The sequence below is a fragment of the Lepus europaeus genome, chromosome 23, assembly GCF_033115175.1.
Source record: "Lepus europaeus isolate LE1 chromosome 23, mLepTim1.pri, whole genome shotgun sequence".
NCBI classification, from domain to species: Eukaryota; Metazoa; Chordata; class Mammalia; order Lagomorpha; family Leporidae; genus Lepus; species Lepus europaeus.
In genome coordinates, this window is record NC_084849.1 from 18,745,018 (window position 1) to 18,762,598 (window position 17,581).

The following is a 17,581-nucleotide window of genomic DNA, read 5'->3' on the forward strand; positions in this document are numbered from 1 at the left end:
CTGATGGCTGCTGTGACAAGTGATCCCAACTTAGTGGTTTAATTTTTTTTTTTTAAAGATTTATTTGTTTGAAAGCCAGAGTTACAGACAGACAGAGAGGGAAAGACAGAGAGATCTTCCATCTTCTGGTTTGCTCCCCAAATGGATGCAATGGCCAGAGCTGGGTTGATCTGAAGCCAGGAGCCAGGAGCTTCTTCTGGGTTTCCCACGTAGGTGCAGGGGCCCAAGGACTTGGGCCATCTTCCACTGCTTTCCCAGGCCATAACAGAGAGCTGGATTGGAGGTGGAGCAGCCAGTACTCGAACTGGTGCCCATATGGGATGCCGGGACTGCAGGTGGTGGCTGTACCTGCTATGCCACACCACCGGCTGCAACTTAGTGGCTTAAACAAGGGTGGTTTTTCGCTTTGCAGCCCTGGAGGTCGGAAGTGTATTATGGGTTGGCGGGGTGCATCCTTGTGTGGCTCTAAGGGATTCTAGAAGCTTCCAGAGTCCTTGGCGTGTGGCCACGTCACTCTGACCTCTGTTCCTGTCTGCACGGGGTTTCTGCCCGTGGTTGCAAGGAGCCTGATGGTGCTGTTGGTCTCATCCAGACCCTTTAGGGTAATCTTCTGGGCTCAAGAGCCTTAACTAATGCCACCTGCAAAGTCCCCTTAAAACTTACGAGTAGGTTTGGAGAGTAAGGACTTGCCTTAGGGTTTACCTTTACCTGAAGCCAAAATTTAATATTTCGGGTTCTTGTGGTTTACTTCGATAAGAATTCTTTTTTTTTTTTTTGACAGGCAGAGTGGATAGTGAGAGAGAGAGAGAGAGAGAGAGAAAGGTTTTCCTTTTTGCCGTTGGTTCACCCTCCAATGGCCGCCGCGGCCGGCGCATCTCGCTGATCCGAAGCCAGGAGCCAGGTGCTTCTCCTGGTCTCCCATGCGGGTGCAGGGCCCAAGCACTTGGGCCATCCTCCACTGCCTTCCCGGGCCATAGCAGAGAGCTGGCCTGGAAGAGGGGCAACCAGGATAGAATCCGGCGCCCCAACCGGGACTAGAACCCGGAGTGCCGGCGCCGCAAGGCGGAGGATTAGCCTGTTAAGCCACGGGCGCCGGCCTTAGATAAGAATTCTAAGCACCACCCATGTGAGACGGACAACGTGGTAAAGTCGGGATTTATCTGGGAACAGAGAAATACACAGGAACGTGAGAGCTTTGTTAAGGAACAGTGGGTCAGAAAGAGGGAACAGGGGGTTCCATGGCAGCCTTTCAGGGATTCCCCCCCACCCCCCAGAGCAGGTGGGGAGTGCCTGCCAATGCTGCCAGAGGGGGCGGGCTCAGCGGCTCCAGCTTCTTAGCCACTTCCAAAAGGGGAGTGGTTATACAGCCTGATTGACAGGCAGGTGGATACAGGTGAGATCACCTGGGGGGGGCAGGGGGTGTGGCCTCCAGCTGGTGGGCCTGATCTCCCTGATTGGCCCCGTATCACTTGACGTCTTTGGGGGTATTATGCTGTGTGCTCTAAGCTCCTTTTTCTGTGGGTCTCAGCCATGATTCTGAGCCACCAGTTTGCCTCCACGGCAGCCCACGCGTGAAGACGTGCCAGGAAGCATGTTCTGAGCCAGGTGGGGCCTGCGTCGGGCAGAGGGCTCGGGCTCTGCAGTTGGCAGCCCTGCTGGTTTCCTGAGCGGTCGACCTGTGTAAATCACTTTGGCTTCCCGAACCTCGGTTTACCTGCCTGCACAATGGGTTTCATAAGAGTGTCAACCCCGGGAACTCGCTGGAGGTCTTCACGGCCACTGGCACCTGGCCCAGCATTGGTAACTGTAACAGCCGACCCTGGGAGCATGAACTGGGGTGGGGGGAATCCAGCGAGGCCACCTAAGTTCAAGCCCTGGTTCCCCACTTGGGCCACCTGCTAAGCCTCCCTGGCGGTTGTCATCCGTCAGATGGGCCCAGTTCCACCCATCGCAGAGGGGGACTGAGCAGGTCCTATCGTGCACCGTCCGGGGCCGAGGCGGCGCGGGGTCATGGCCGATACCAGGCTTCCCAGGGCACACGACGAAGTCGAGGGACAAAGCAGCTGCACACACAGGGAGCAGTGTGCTCTGCTCCCTTTCGGGCCGTCGGGGCAGCTGTGTTTCTTCGTCTGCACGGAGATGCGGGTCCTGTGCTGGGAGACGGCCTGTTGCCATGCCCGAGGCTGGCAGTGCGGGGCCCTGACAGGTTCACAGGGGCCCTGGGATGCTGGAGGAGGAGGAGGAGGAGGAGGAGGAGGAGGAGGAGGAGGAGGAGGAGGAGGAGGAGGAGCTGATGCCTGCAGGGTGTGGGAAGCACAGCCGTCCTCTCTGAGTGGCCATCGCCGAGGCAGAGCCGGCCGGCAGGGATACGGTGGCGCAGGCACTGTGCGGTGACGTTGCTCAGTGGCCAGTACCCCGGCTCCGCTTGCATGCTGGCGTGGGGGCGGGTGGCCCCGGTTGCACTGTGGTGTCCCCCCACCCTCACCGTGTTTGCGCCTGTGCAGAAGGCAGCCTGGGATAGGTCATGGCCCAGCCTCGCCGGTCCCCAGCATCCCTCTCTCCCCTCTCCCCAGCCGGGCCACTGGGGGGCAGTTTGAGAGTGGGTGAGGAGGAAGATGCCCATGAATTAATCCCTCCCTCTCTCTCTCTCTCTCTCTCTCTCTCTCTCTCTGTCTCTCTCTCATTTTTCCATTAGAGAGCTATTCCTTTGGCTCTGCAAATTGTGGCCAATCCCACTTACCCTCAAAACCTCCCATCAAGCCACAGATACCCCTGCGAGGCTTTGTGTCACTTGTTGATGGACACGGGTACTCATCGCACGTTTGTGCAGCTCCGCTGGTCGGTGTTGCCTGCATTTCCCCCCTGGTTCTCAGCCTCCTCAAGGCAGGCATGGCCGAGTGTGTCTGACATTCGTCCGCTTGACCAATTCCATGCAACCTCCCTGTGTACATGAGGAAGGGTTTTGCCTGCCATGTAACAAAAACCCTCACAGTGCTCGAACAAGTATGTTCGTGTCATCTTTTTTCCATCAAGAGAAAAGCTGGAGGAGAGCAGTTTTCTGAGTGCGTGCAGTGGCTCAACTGTGCCCTCAAGGTCTTTTCCACGTTGTTATTCTGAAGGCGTTAGCGTGTGGTCTCTTGTCCTCAAGATGGTTCCCATGGCTCCAGGCATCACATCCTGTTCCAGGCAGGAAAAAGGAGAGGCGGTGCCGCAAGGGTCATCTGTTTGTTTATCGTCAAAGGAAGTGCCTCCCTCGAAGTCTTGCCTGTGTCCGCGTGGGTGCTGATGTATTTTGGGCTCCCGTGGGTCACGCAGCCACTCCAAGCCGCAGAGGAAGCTGGGAACGAGAGCCCGTGCTGATGGCCGAGAGGAAGGAAGCGCCGAGAGCCCGCATCTGTGGCGCTGCTCCCGCTGCCCTGCACTTTCCGGATAATTTCCTGCTTCGCAGGAAACAAGCAAACAAAAGCACGAGCCCTGACCAAATCCACATCGCCCTGGAACCATTGTGTCTAAGCCTTTCCGGTTTTCAAAAATTAGATCAGTTTCTTGAAGACGGGACCTTTTAGAAAAATCTCTATTGCGATTAGAAAACCGATGTCGCTGGCTTTAAATAGAAAATAGCAACAAAAATCAAATACAAAGAAAATAAAGCAATGTTGCTAAATCTTCTGCCACTACCACTGCTGGTCTCAACTTGAGGCTGCGCCTTACTGGATTTTTATTAATTTCCATTTTATTTTGAAAGGTAAAGAGAGAGAGAGAGAGAGGCAGACAGACAGACATAGATCTGCTGTTGCTGGTTCAGTCCCCAAATGCCCACAACAAACAGGGCTGGACCAGCCCAGAGCCACAAGCCCACAACTTGATCCACGTCTCCCGTGTGGGTGACAGGGACCCAACCACTTGAGCCGTCCGTCAGCTGCTGCCTCCCAAGGTGCACACTGGCATTGGAAGCCGAGCCGGGACTTGGACCCAGGCGGTCAGACTCGGGATGCCCGCGGGCGACTTCACCACCACAGCGCCCGAGGCCGTCTTCGCCAGGCTGCACTGGGAGATGAGCAGGTGGGGAGATGTGGGTGTTAAGGTGCCAGAGGCACCACCCAAGGGCTGCCTGAGGCTCCCTGCAGAACTGGAGCGGAAGCATCCAGTGCAGGCGCCTCGCAGCCAACCGTGCTGGGCCTTTGCATGTCCCCATGGTAACCAGGAGCTGCCTCATGGCCCGCCGGGGCTGCCTGTTTGCTTCAGTGTTTCCTAAGCGAGCATCCAATAGGGTCCCCGTGGAGGGGTCTGTATGGGAGGAGGTGGACCCAGGCAGCCTCTTCTTTCTCTGATCCCAGCGTGGTTTTTCTTGTTGTTGTTGTCTTCTTCTTCTTCTTCTTTTAAGACTTATTTATTTATTTGAAGGCAGAGGCAGAGTCAGAGAGAGAGACAGAGAGGTCTTTCATCCGTTGGTTCACTCCCCAAATGGCCGCAATGGGTAGAACTGTGCCAATCTGAAGCCAGGAGCCAGGAGCTTCTTCCGGGTCTCCCACGTGGGTGCAGGGCCCCAAGCACTTGGGCCATCTTCTACTGCTTTCCCAGGCCATAGCAGAGAGCTGGACAGGAAGAGGAGCAGCTGGGACTCAAACCAGTGCCCATATGGGATGCTTTACCCACTACGCCATAGCACCGGTCCGATCCCGGCGTTTTGATCAGGTGACTTGCTGAGATGGGTTGGAAGTGACTTTGTGGGCTTCCTGAAGAGACATTGCTTGAACCGCTCTGAAAAGGAAATTGTGCTGAGGACAAAAGGTCATCTGTGGGGAGGGGATAGGATGAGCACACTCAAGAACTGGGCGTGTTAGGGCCTGCGGTGTAGATGAGACTAGCTCCTATGAGAACCAGGACATGTTAGGGCCTGTGGTATAGACGGAGCTAGCTCCTGTGAGAACTTGGGCATGTTAGGACCTGCGGTATAGACAGAGCTAGCTCTTGTGAGAACCAAGGTGTGTTAGGGCCTGCGGTGTAGACGGGGCTAGCTCCTGTGAGAACCAGGACGTGTTAGGGCCTGCGGTATAGACAGAGCTAGCTCCTATGAGAATCGGGGAATGTTAGGGCCTGGTATAGACAGAGCTGGCTCCTGTGAGAACTGGGGCATGTTAAGGCCTGCTGTGTACATGAGGCTAGCTCCTATGAAAACTGGAGTGTGTTAGGGCCTGCGGTGTAGATGAGACTGGCTCCTGTGAGAACTGGGGCGTTAGGGCCTGTGGCGTAGACGAGGCTAGCTCTTGTGAGTCGGGCCCCCCTTGCTCTGCCGTGAACAGTGGGAGCTGTTGATAACTTTGGACCCGGGCGGGGGGGGGTGTATGTGTGTGTGTGTGTGACACGCTCGGACCTTCCCAGAGTTTGATTTGTACACAAAAGGCAGCTCGGGCCAACCTGAGCTAATTCTTTTGGAGATCGGTTTGTCCTGGACAGGATTACTATTTTTCTTTTCCTGGAATGTGTTGGCACCTGTCAGGCACCAAGAGCCTGTTGGGGGTCCCCCTCTCCTCTTCACCAAGAGCCCATTGGAGTCCCCTTCTACTATCACCAAGAGCCCAATGGGGGTCCCCCTCTCCCTGACACCAAGAGCTTATTGGGGGGATTCCCCCCTCCCTGTCATCAAGAGCCTGATGGGGGTCCCCCTACCCTGTTGCCAAGAGCCCAATGGGGGTCCCCCTCTCCCTGTCACCAAGAACTTATTGGGGGGCTCCCCCCTCCCTGTCACCAAGAGCCTGATGGGGGCCCCCCTACCCTGTTGCCAAGAGCCCGATGGGGGTCCCCCTCTCCCTGTCGCCAAGAGCCCGATGGGGGTCCCTCTCTCCTTGTCACCAAGAGCCCGATGGGGGTCCCCCTCTCCCTGTTGCCAAGAGCCCGATGGGGGTCCCCCTCTCCCTGACACCAAGAGCTCATTGGGGGGTTCCCCCCTCCCCATCGCCAAGAGCCCGATGGGGGTCCCTCTCTCCTTGTCACCAAGAGCCCGATGGGGGTCCCTCTCTCCCTGTCGCCAAGAGCCTGATGGGGGTCCCCCTCTCCCTGTCACCAAGAGCCCGTTGGGGTCCCCTCTCCCCGTCCAGCCTCGTGCTTCTGTGCATAGCGATGAACTGAGCTTCCAGGCCGAGCTTCCTGTGCCCTGGACGTCACACCAGGCCTGGGTCTTCCTTCCTGCCCCCTGTAAAGACGCCGGGCAGGACACCACCTCCAGGCTGGCCCCAGACTCTCTTATCTCGGGGAGCTGTTGGAATCGCCCTTGGAAACCTTCAAGCCAGGGTTCCAGGATCTTGCTGCGTGCAGGGCGAGGGCCAGGGCAGGGGTCACCCTTGACTAGGTCTGCCCCCGGGGCCGGGCTGAACACCCCGACCTCTGGGGCTGGGCGTTGAGTCAGCCTGGGAAAGGCTCCCTGGGGTGTGACTCCGCACTCCGCACGTATCTACCCAGCGCTTTGCCAAATGGCACACACCCTTGGGAAAGGAACCGCGTGTGGGTGTCCCGTGCAGGGTGGACTCTTGTGTTCAGTGACTGGAAAGTTGGCCATTAAAGGTCCAGGAGTGGGGGATGGGCTGTGAGCTTCTCAGCTTGTTAGGTATGCTCCAGGTGTCTGTTAATGTGAAAGACTCTCAGGGCCCCCTTGACATGAGCAACAACAACACAATCAAGTTCCTAGATGGCGTTGTGAGTGCATTGCATGTTAGCTTGGACCAGCAGCTCCTATGCACTCTGCGAAGGCCCAGGTTCAGTGCCAGGAGGGGCTCTGAGCTGGCACTGGATGGTGGGATTTAGGATGAATAAAAATGCTTTTGCTCTTCTATATTTCAACATCTTGTTGTTTGTTTATTTATGTTTTAAAGATTTATTTATTTATTTGAAAGGCAGAATTACAGAGAGGCAGAGGCAGAGAGAGAGAGAGGTCTTCCATTCTCTGGTTTATTCCCCAAATGGCCACAACGGCCGGAGCTGCGCCAATCCGAAGCCAGGAGCCAGGAGCTTCTTCCGGGTCTCCCATGTGGGTGCAGGGGCCCAAAAACTTGGGCCATCTTCCACTGCTTTCCCAGGCCATAGCAGAGAGCTGGATCAGAATTGGAGCAGCTGGGACTTGAACCAGCGCCAATATGGGATGTTGGCACTGCAAGTGGTGGCTTTGCCCGATACCCCACAATGCCTGCCCCTTGTTGTTTATTTGAAAGACAAAGAAACACAGAGAGAGAGAGAGACTCTGGAACTTGGTCTGGTCTCCCACATGGAGGGCAGGGACCCAAGTACTGGAGCCATCACCTGTGTCTGGGACTCACTCAGGCCCTCTGTCCGACTTGGGGTGTGGGCACCCTAAGCAGAGCAAAGCCCGCCCCCTGTCTGCATTCTGGAATGTTTCTGTGGTTAGCAGGCGGGATACCTGCAGAGGCTCAGCCAGAATCCAGGAGAGAGCTTTGGGTGTGTCCTAGAGGAGGGTGGTGTGTCTGCCAGGGAGTCATCTCTCAGGGCACTGAGTTTTGCACAGTTGGGAGCCGGGGTCAGGAGCCTGTGGCTGGGCGCGGTCACAGGAACCGTTTCGGGCTTTCTGGGCCATCTGTACAACTCCTGTGTTGCTGAGACAGGGCCCTAGACAAAGGCTCCTGGAAGAAGCCACATAGACACAGATGGGTGTGGCTATGTGCCAATAAAACTTTATTTGCAAAATCAGGCAGCGGGCTGCGTTTGGCCCCTGGGCGATAATCTGCCACCCCTTGATCAAGAGAAAAAACAAGAGAGAGGGAGAAAAAAAAAAGCAGCTTGATGAAAGGTTTCAGTGAGTGGTCAGCTGTCCCAAAATAGCACAAATTGGAGGAAGGAACCGGCCAGGGGAAAATTGAAAAGGCGGATGTTTGCATAGAGGGCAGAGATAAGCTGAGAGGTTCCTTCTCCAATCAGCGGTCCCACCTGGCCCAGGGGAGTGGGAGGCACAGTTTGGTTGTGCTTTAGGGGGAGGGGTATAAGAGGCAAATCCATGCTTATTAAAGGCGCTGAGGGTTTATCATTGTGGGACCCGGCATTCCCCAAACCTGTTTTTAAACAATTATTTATTTGAGAGGCACGCGCACACACACACACACAGATCTTCCATCTTCTGGTTCACTCCGCAAATGCCCTGAACAGCCAAGTCTGGGCCAGGCCGAAGCCAGGAGCTGGGAACTCCAACCAGGTCCCCCACATGGGTGGCAGGGACCCAGGTACTTGGACCATCACCTGCTGCCTCTCGGGGTGTGCATTAGCAGGGGAGCTGGAGACAAGTGTGGAGCCGGGACTCAAACCCGGGTACTCTGGGGTGGGACTCAGGCATCCTAACAGCTGGAGGCCTGGAGCTTGGTGGCACTGAACACATCCACACTGTTGGGCAGCCATCACCACCAGCCGTCTCCAGGACATTGGCATCTCTCCCGGGTGAACTCTGGGACTAATAGTGGTGTGGCACGGTGAGTTAAGCCACTGCCTGGGATACTAGCATCCCATTTTAGAGTGCCAGTTTGAGTCCTGGGAGCTCCACTTCCAATCCAGCTCCCTGCACATGCACCTGGAAGACAGTGCATGATGGCCCAAGTGCTTGGGCCGCTGCACCCACATGGGAGACCTGGCTGAAGCTCCTGGCTTCAGTCTAGCCCAGCCTTGGTCCTTGTGGCCATTTGGGGAGTGAACCAGTAGATGGAAGATCTTTCTGTCATTCTGCCTTTCAAACAAAGTGAGTACAGAAATGTTTAAATAAAAAAAGGGAAACTCTGTGTCCGTTAAACATTAACTTCCACTCCCTGGTCTCAGCCCTGGGCAGTCATCATTCCATTTTCCATCTTTATGGATGCGATGACTCCAAGTACCTCCTCTAAGTGGAATCCAGCAGGCTTTGTCCTTGTGTGATGGGCTCATTCTGCTTGGCATTGTGTCCTTAGTGTGGTAGCAGAATTCCCTGCTTTTTTAATATTTATTTATTTGAAAGAGTAAGAGAGGCCGGCATCACAGCTCAACAGGCTAATCCTCCGCCTGTGGCGCCAGCACACCGGGTTCTAGTCCCGGTTGGGGCACCGGATTCTGTCCCAGTTGCCCCTCCTCCAGGCCAGCTCTCTGCTGTGGCCCAGGAGTGCAGTGGAGGTTGGCCCAAGTGCTTGGGCCCTGCACCCCATGGGAGACCAGGAGAAGCACCTGGCTCCTGGCTTCGGATCAGTGCAGTGTGCTGGCCGCGGCGGCCATTGGAGGGTGAACCAACGGCAAAGGAAGACCTTTCTCTCTGTCTCTCTCTCTCTCACTGTCCACTCTGCCTGTCAAAAAAAGAAAAAAAAAAAAAAAGAGTAACAAAGAGGTAGAGCCAGAGAGAGGTCTTCCATCCACTGGTCCACTCCCCAAATGACCACGACGGCCAGAGCTGAGCTGAGCCAAAGCCAGGAGTCAGGAGCTTTTTTCCTGGTTCATGGGCCCAAGGATTTGGGCCATTTTCTACTTGCCCAGGCCACAGCAGAGAGCTGGATTGGAAGTGGAGCAGCCGGGACTTGAACCAGTGCCCATATGGGATGCTAGCACTGCAAGCCGGGGCTTTAACCCGCTGTGCCACAGTGCTGGCCCCTCCCTCCCTTCCTTTTTTTTTTTTTTTTTAAGATTATGTATTTTAAAGTCAGAGTTACAGAGAAGGAGAGGCAGAGAGAGAGAGAGAGGTGTTCCATCTGCTTGTTCACTCCCCTATTGGCCACAACAGCCGGAGCTGCACCAATCTACCAATCTGAAGCCAGGAGCCAGGAGCTTCTTCTGGGTCTCCCATGCTGGGGTAGGGGCCCAAGGATTTGGGCCATCCTCTTCTACTTTCCCAGGCCATAGCAGAAAGCTGGATCAGAAGTGGAGCAGCTGGGGCCCGAACCGGTGGCCATATGGAATGCTGGCACTGCAGGTAGCGCCTTGACCTGCTACGCCACGGCACCAGCCCCCACTCCCTTCCTTTTGAAGGCTGCGCAGTATTTCACTGTGCGGTTCTACCACGTCGTGTTTACCCACTCGCCTGTCAGTGGACGCCGGAGTGGTTTCCACCTCCTGGCTGTTGAGAATCAGGCTGCCTTGCATGTGGGTGTGCAAACATCTGTCTGAGTCTCTGCTTTCAATTCTGTTGGGGAGGTATGCCCAGGGGGCAGGATTGCTGGGTTCTTCGCTAGATTTTTCAAGGAACGCCCACAGTTTTTTTCCGTGGTGGCTGCCACCTTGTACTGTCACCCCAGTGACACAGCGGCAGTGACAGAGGAGGTGCCCGTGTCTCTATCTCCTTGTTTATTTCCTTCCTTCTTTTTGTTTCCTCTTTCTTTCCTTTTCTCCCCACCCCTTCCCTCCCTCCCTCACACCTCCCTTTCTCTCTCCCCCTCCCCTATCATAACCGCCCTGATGGGCGTGGTTTGCCTTTTACCTGTGCATGTCATAAAAAGCAGTGATTCCAGTTAAGCCCGTGTGGACTTTGGAAGAAATGGGACTGGGCAGGAGGGTGGGGTCCACAGCTCCAGCCACCTGGGGACGCATGACATCGTCGTCTAGCCCCAGTCTCCTCCTCTGTCAACCAGGGGTCTCCACCTGTCTCTCCTCGGGTGTCTACACTGGCCAAGCATTCGGCACAGAGCCAAGCCCACTGTGCCTGCTGTGTGAATAGCAGGTGTTTCCACTCCACCCCGTGAGCTCCGGGAGTGGGCAGGCCCCTTAGTGCCGGGGCGGCCTGAACTGGTGGGGGCGAATGCAGTTCAGAGGGAAACCTCTGGTGGGGAGGATTCCCAAAGAAACTGGTGTGCACAAACCCGGTTCCTGGGAATCCAAAGCGATTTAAAAATGTACCACAAGGCCGGCGCCGCGGCTCAGTAGGCTAACCCTCCGCCTGCGGCGCCAGCACCCCGGGTTCTAGTCCCCGTTGGGGCTCCGGATTCTATCCCAGTTGCTCCTCTTCCAGGCCAGCTCTCTGCTGTGGCCCAGGAGTGCAGTGGAGGATGGCCTAAGTGCTTGGGCCCTGCACCTGCATGGGAGACCAGGAGAAGCACCTGGCTCCTGGCTTTGAATCAGCGCGGTGCGCCGGCCACAGCGCGCCGGCCGCAGCGGCTTTTGGGGGGTGAACCAATGGAAAAAGGAAGACCTTTCTTTCTGTCTCTCTCTCTCAAACAAACAAACAAAAAAAAGTACCCACCGCTTCCCCCAGAACTGGACGCGCCTTTGGTTTTCTCCACTCCTCCGTGTCCTCTCACAGACCCAGTCATGTGTCCTTGTCACAGTACAGAAGTCATCCCACCTGCCCCTCCCCCGCCCCCGGAAGCACTCACTTCCTACCTCACTGCCGACCCCTGCCCTCACTTCCAGCCTGGGGCCTGGGGCTGACACGTTGTCCTTTTAAAGATCACCTTTCCTTTTATTTGAAAGGCACAGTTACAGAGATTGAGGGAGAGACCAGCAGGGAGGGAGGGAAGGAGGGTATGTGAGAGAGAGAGAGATCTTCCATCCACTGGTTCATTTCCCCAAATGGCTGAAGCCAGGAGCCAGGAACTCCATCATGGTCTCCCACGTAGGTGGCAGGGGTCCCAGGGACTTGGGCCATCATCGGCTGCCTTCCCAGGCACATTAGCAGGGCGCTGGATCAGAGGCAGAGCAGCCGGGACTCACAGAGCTGCTCTGATAGGCGATGCCGGCGCTGCAGGAGGCAGCTTCGCCTGGGGGCACCACAGCTCCGCCCCTGGCCGAGATAACTCTCCTGCAATGAGTTCACCTTGTTTTTAAGTTTTTGTATTGTAGACGTGGCATCTGTCTTTTCTGATCCCAAGCACAGGACTTGGTGGTGGGGGTGGGGGCACAATGTTGGTGCTGGGCTTTGGAGGTCTGGATCCCAGCCCCCTCCCCAACCCCCGCCATGCACTGCTGTCCTTGTGACATCTTCAGATGACGTAGGGGTGCAGGTTATTTCATGCAGGGGGTGTCAGCGGGGTGGATTCCCGCGACTTTATAGACAACTCGGTAGCTACTGCCCAGAGCACCCTGCAGTGGACATCTCTGTATGATTTTTCTTTTAGCTTACTTCCATAAGATATTAGAAGTGGGATTACTGAGTTGAAAATAAATCTTTTTTTTTTTTTGTGGGGGAGGGGGGTGAAAATGCCTGGTATGGAGTCGGGAGCCCTGGCCCTACGGCTCTGCTCCTCACTGGCAACGCGGCCCAGGACCGGCTCAGTGTGAGCCGCGTTTCCCCATCTGTACAATGTGGGGATGATTTGAACGGCACAGGTTGTCCAGAGGCTTGAAGACGGGAGGCAGAAAAGGCGCAGAATTGTTTGGGATGCTGCCTGGCTCTTGATGGGGTTTCAAAAATCTGAGTTGAAAATCAATCTGGGAGGGGCTGGCGCTGTGGCCTAGTGGGTTAAGCCGCTGTCTGCTATTCCAGCATCCTGTATGGACACCAGTAAAGTCTTGGCTGCTCCATTTCCAATGCAGCTCCCTGCTAATGTGCCTGGCAAAGCACAGGAGATGGCCAAGTGTTTGGGCCCCGCACCCACAGAGGTGACCGGATGAGGCTCCTGGCTTTGGACTAGATCAGCTCCAGCCACTGTGGCCCTTTGGGAATGGACCAGGAGATAGAAGATCTCTGTCTTTATATCTTCCTCTCTCTCTCTCTCTCTAACTCTGCCTTTCAAATAAATAAATATTAAAAAAAGAACCAAGGAAAATGAAATAACTAACACTGTGGGACTAACACTGTGGCGCAGCGGGTAAAGCCAGCACCTGCGATGCTGCCATCCCATATGGGCGCCGGTTCGAGTCCCAACTGTTCCATTTCTGATCCAGCTCCCTGCTAATGAGCTTGGGAAAGCAGAAGAGGGTGGCCCAAGTGCTTGGGACCCTGCTCCCACATAGGAGACCTGGAAGAAGTTCCTGGCTCCTGGCTTTGGACCAGCCCAGCTCCAGCCATTGTGGCCATTTGGGGAGTGGACCAGCGGATGGAAGCTCTATCTCTCTCTAACTCTGCCTTTCAAATAAATAAATAAGTCTTTTTTTAAAAAGAAAGAAAAAATGAATTTGGTTGAATTGCTTTTCAGAAAAAAAAACTTTTTCGTTTTTTATTTTGAGAGGCAGAGAGAGAGACAGTGAGCGTGAGCGCTCCCATCCATCCTCTGGTTCACCCCCCCCAAACGCCAACAACAGCCTGGGCTGGGTCAGGCAGAAGCGAGGGGCCGGGAAGTCAGTCCAGGTCTCCCACAGGGGACCCAGCTACTGGAGCCATCGCCTGCTGCCTCCTAAGGTGCACATTAGCAGGACACTGGAAACAGGGCTGGAGCTGGAACCCCAACCCTGGCACTCCGACGTGGGGTGTGGGCATCCCGAGGCGCCTCAACTGCCAGGCCCAACACTTTTCTCACTTACAAGGTCTCTGGGAGCAGGTGGGCGTGTCCATTCCTCCCACCCACACCTGCAGAAGTTCTGTTTCCTTCTCTCAAGTACTTGCCCATCCCCGTGTCCTGCTGCAGGGACACAGCCGTCTACGGGCCCTGGGAGCCTTGTGGAGGAGACGGGGGCAAGCACCACGGAGCCCATCCGTCCTGGGTTGGGGACAAGCACAGGGCTGAGATACCCGAGCTCCTCACTCAGCCCTGGCGTATCAGGGGCGCTTTCCTGGAGGAGGTGGCATTGAGGTGGTAGGAACTGAGGGAGAGATTCGCCAGCCAGAGAGGAAGAGGCAGTGCAGAGGGGTGGAGGAGAAGGCAGAGTGCACCCTGTGATGTGGCTGCGGTTCATTGTGCTGGCAGTACATGTGACAGGGACGGGTGGGGCGATGGCCATCACTGGGCTGACACTGGAGGAAGAGGAACTGGATCCTGCCTGGCTTCAGGGAAGGCCTGATCTTGCTGCAGAGGGCAGTGGGGAGCTGTGCGTGGGCTTTGAGCTGGGGCGCGCCAGCCTGGTGCTTGCATTTGGTGAACCACCGAGCTTGCTGCTACGACAGTGGCAGGAGGCCCAGCCCAGCCAGGCCGATCAGCCAGAAGCCAGATTTTAAATGTCCCTTCTCAGGGCAGCCTATCTCTAGTCCCCTCCCCTATTGTCATTTATCTCACATTCTACATACTTAGTCCTGTATGTTTGTGTCTTGCTTGTCAACTCTATGGGAACAGGGTTTTCTATATGCTTTGTTCACTGCCCTGTGCCCAGTGCCTGGCCCAGAGCCCGGGACATATAAGGTGCTTGCTCGCTGTGCATTGGAATGAATGAATGAATGAATGAATGAGCGAGCTAGGGCTGCAGGACAGCGGGGAGGTGAGAGGGTGACGTGTCGGTGGGGCCCTGTCCATCTGGGGCATGTACACCGGGGTGGACACCAGCCCGCACTTTGCCCATCCGTGCCTGGCTGTCGGTGCGATGCCCCCCATGGGATGGATTTGCGGATCTGGGGGCTGGGGCCACGTTGCGGAAGGCGCTGGAAGGTGTCGGGACCCGCCCACGCCACTCAGCAGATTGCAGCTTTCCCAGGAAGTGGCAGCCAGGGACGGCTGAGTGAGCGAATGGCTGGTGAGCGCCCAGCCCCGAGTGAAGGGTGTAATTATGAGAGATCGTCAGCAGCTGTTAGCATGAATCAACGCCTCAATCTGAGAGGGAAGCTGCCAGGCCGTGGGGTGTTGAATGGAAGCGCTTCCCCGGCCTTGCCCGTGTGGGTCTCTTGGACTCCCCGGGAGCCTGCGGGCTCCGTGGGCTGCGTCCCCATCCCCGGGCGCACTCGGAGCCTGGAGTCTCGTGGGGCGGTGGTGAGAGGCTGTCAGGCGGCTGGAAGGACGAGTGTGTTCCTCCCGCATCCCCGCACCTGTTGTTCTTAGCGGCTCCCTTTCCAGGCAAGCGATTTTCTCCGCATGAATCTGCAGGAAATGAGGATTGCAAGCTCTGGGGATCAGTTAGGGGAGACCAAGCCTGGCAGAGAAATACCCATGGCTGCGACTACTGCTTGTGGCTAGGCTAACGTCCCCCTGTCCGTCCTGGTCTGCCACAGCCTCCCGAGCTCCCAGACTGATACCTTCCTCCCGTCTGTGCCCCAGGCCCACGCCCATGATGTATATGTGTCTACACAACCAGAGCCGGCTCTGACTCGGTTTCCCCTTGCTCTTCGGGGAGCTCCCCCATGACCTGACTTTGGCCGTGGTGCTCAGCTGATGCCTTTAACGAGAGTGATTGAGACCACCCCAGGAATAAGTAGCAGCCGGCTTCTGTGTGAGTGGGCTTCCGGAATGTTTTGGATGAGACTCATCCCTTAAAGCAAACATAACATATGGGCTCCATTTAATGTCAGGTTGGAAAGCATATATTGAAAGCAGGTTCCGTGTCTTTTACAACAGGTGCAATGGAAACCTGAGAATCATGGGTTTCCACGGTTGGGAAGGTTTTGAAAATCTTACCTAGGCGTATTCTGCAGACGTTTGATTGACTTGTAGATTCATTCATTGATCTGTCTGTGGGACTTGTAGAGCAGGCATTTGCTTGGAGTTTGAGATGGAACCCTGAGAGGTGGTGCAGGCGATGACAGATCCTGGGGGCGCTGTCCTGTGTCACAGCGGTGGGCCGGAGTCTTCCTCCCACCTTTCCCCTTTGCCTTCTCTGCAGCACGGGCACCCGGGCAGGTTTACCGACCCCTCAAGGGGCAACGATGTTCCAGTGTTCGCGTCCCATTGCCTCTGATGTAGCCACGTTCGCCCTTGGAGACTTCTTTTCCAGGCAAAGCCGTGCAGAGCTGTGTTCATTCCACACTGGGGCAGGGACTGTTTGAGGTGGATGTGGGCATAGCAGGTGGCCTGTCCTAGGGAGTGGAGCAAGGAGCAAGCCCATGGGTCCAGGGCAGCTGACCAGGGGCCTTTGGGTGGGGGTTGGGAGCTGAACTCACAGCTGAGAGCTTTCACAGCCTTGGGGTCTGTCACCCAGGAGCCCTAGCCACAGCCAGAGTCACTCATGTCCCAGCTCCTGTAGTGTCATTGGTCACATTTTTCTGAGCACCGATCGTAGATCCAGCCCTATGTAAGCACACGCCTATGTAAGGCTGTGAAATTGAAAAGCAGAAAAGGAGCGTGAGTTGCAAAGCCGAAGGAGATGCCAGCGGCTGCGCTGGAAGCGCCGCAGCTCCCCGCCGTCTGTGCACACGGTGCGGGCACTCGGGACCCAGGCTGTCGCCTTGTGTCTCCCCAGACCTCGGAAACTTGGGCTTCCCTTCCGCGGCTCGTGTCTGCCCAGGACGTGTGCAGACGGCCTCCTTGGCGATGAGATGTGACGGTGACACCCTTGGCCTTCCCCGGCAGTCCCTGCTCCCCGCCCAGGACCCGCCGGCTCGGGTAAGTGGGGTGGTTGCTCGCCTGGGCTCAGGGGCTGGCGTGTGTGGGGTTGGAGGGTGCCTGTGGGTTCCTGTCCTCCTAATCCTGTCCTTGTCCTGTGTCCTGGAGCAAGGGTTCAAGAGGTCCTAGGGGCTGATTGTAGGGGTGACCCTGGGGACCTCAGGGGTCTGTCGGGGGTGTCTCTGCAGGTGGATTCTCCAAGTCTGTCCCTTCATTCCGCTTCTCTCTGTCTAGACAGCGTTCTCGGGTTTGGAAGATGGAATCTGTTAGCTCCACTGAGCGTGTAAGGAAGAGAAAAATATCGAAGTCTGTCTGCCTTTCTTTGCCAGGGGCTGCTGCGTGCGTCAGGGCCTGGGGGGCTGAGCAGAGCCCCCACGGAGGGAAGCAGGAGGCGTGTGTTTAACGAAAATACCTTCGACTTTTTTAGTTCATGGAGCGGGAGCTGGCAGGGGGGCAGTTTTGCAGGGAGAGACGATGCAGGCATGAAGGGGTGGGGTGTGGATTCCAGGGACTCGTCTGGCACTCCCGAGTCCAGAAAGAAACAAGACGATTTTGAAAAATGCAGGCGGAACGGGTCAGGAGCCTGAGGCCAGGCTGGTGCTGTGTGAGGTTGAGCAAATCAGGTGACCTCTCGGGGTCACCTCCACAGGGGAGATGAGGCTCACTTAGCCTCTCGGGGGGCTATTCAGCGGGGGCTGATGAGAGCAGAGGGCTCTTGCCGGGAGGGAACTGATATCCTGGCCGGTGAACCAGGAGCTGTGCCCTGGGCTGCTGCAGCACGTGGCGTGGGGTAGCCACCTCCCCCAGAGTGTGAGGAGGAGGCATTGAAAGCGCAGAGCTCTTGGCGTACCGGGAGAGCGTGCACTTGGAGCGAGCTCCTGTTAGCTGTGGCTCGTCAAGAACACAAAGGCAGCCAATGAGACAGAACAGTGAAGAACCCAGGGTCAGTGGACATCAGACGTGGGCAGAGCAAGAGACATAGAGATGGTTCTTCTTTACCATTTTTTAAAAAACAGGCAGAGGGAGAGGGAGAGGGAGAGGGAGAGGGAGAGAGAGAGAGAGAGAGATATCTTCCATCCGCTGGTTCACTCCCCAAGTGGCCTCAACAGCCGGAGCTGGGAAGATCTGAAGCCAGGAGCCAGGAGCTTCTTCTGGGTCTCCCATGCGGCTGCAGGGGCTCAAGCACTTGGGCCATCTTCTACTGCTTTCCCAGGCCATAGCAGAGAGCTGGATCGGAA

General features: G+C 56.3%; 1 protein-coding gene across 1 annotated transcript in view; it reads left to right on the top strand.

Annotated features, from left to right (window-relative positions):
• Positions 1–17,581, top strand: part of KIAA1671 (KIAA1671 ortholog) — a 193,052-nt gene that overhangs the window by 36,682 nt on the left and 138,789 nt on the right. Inside the window, exon 2 of the mRNA XM_062182721.1 lies at positions 16,201–16,343. The gene's annotated coding sequence lies outside the window, so the exon portion shown is untranslated. The remainder of the gene's footprint in view (positions 1–16,200; positions 16,344–17,581) is intronic.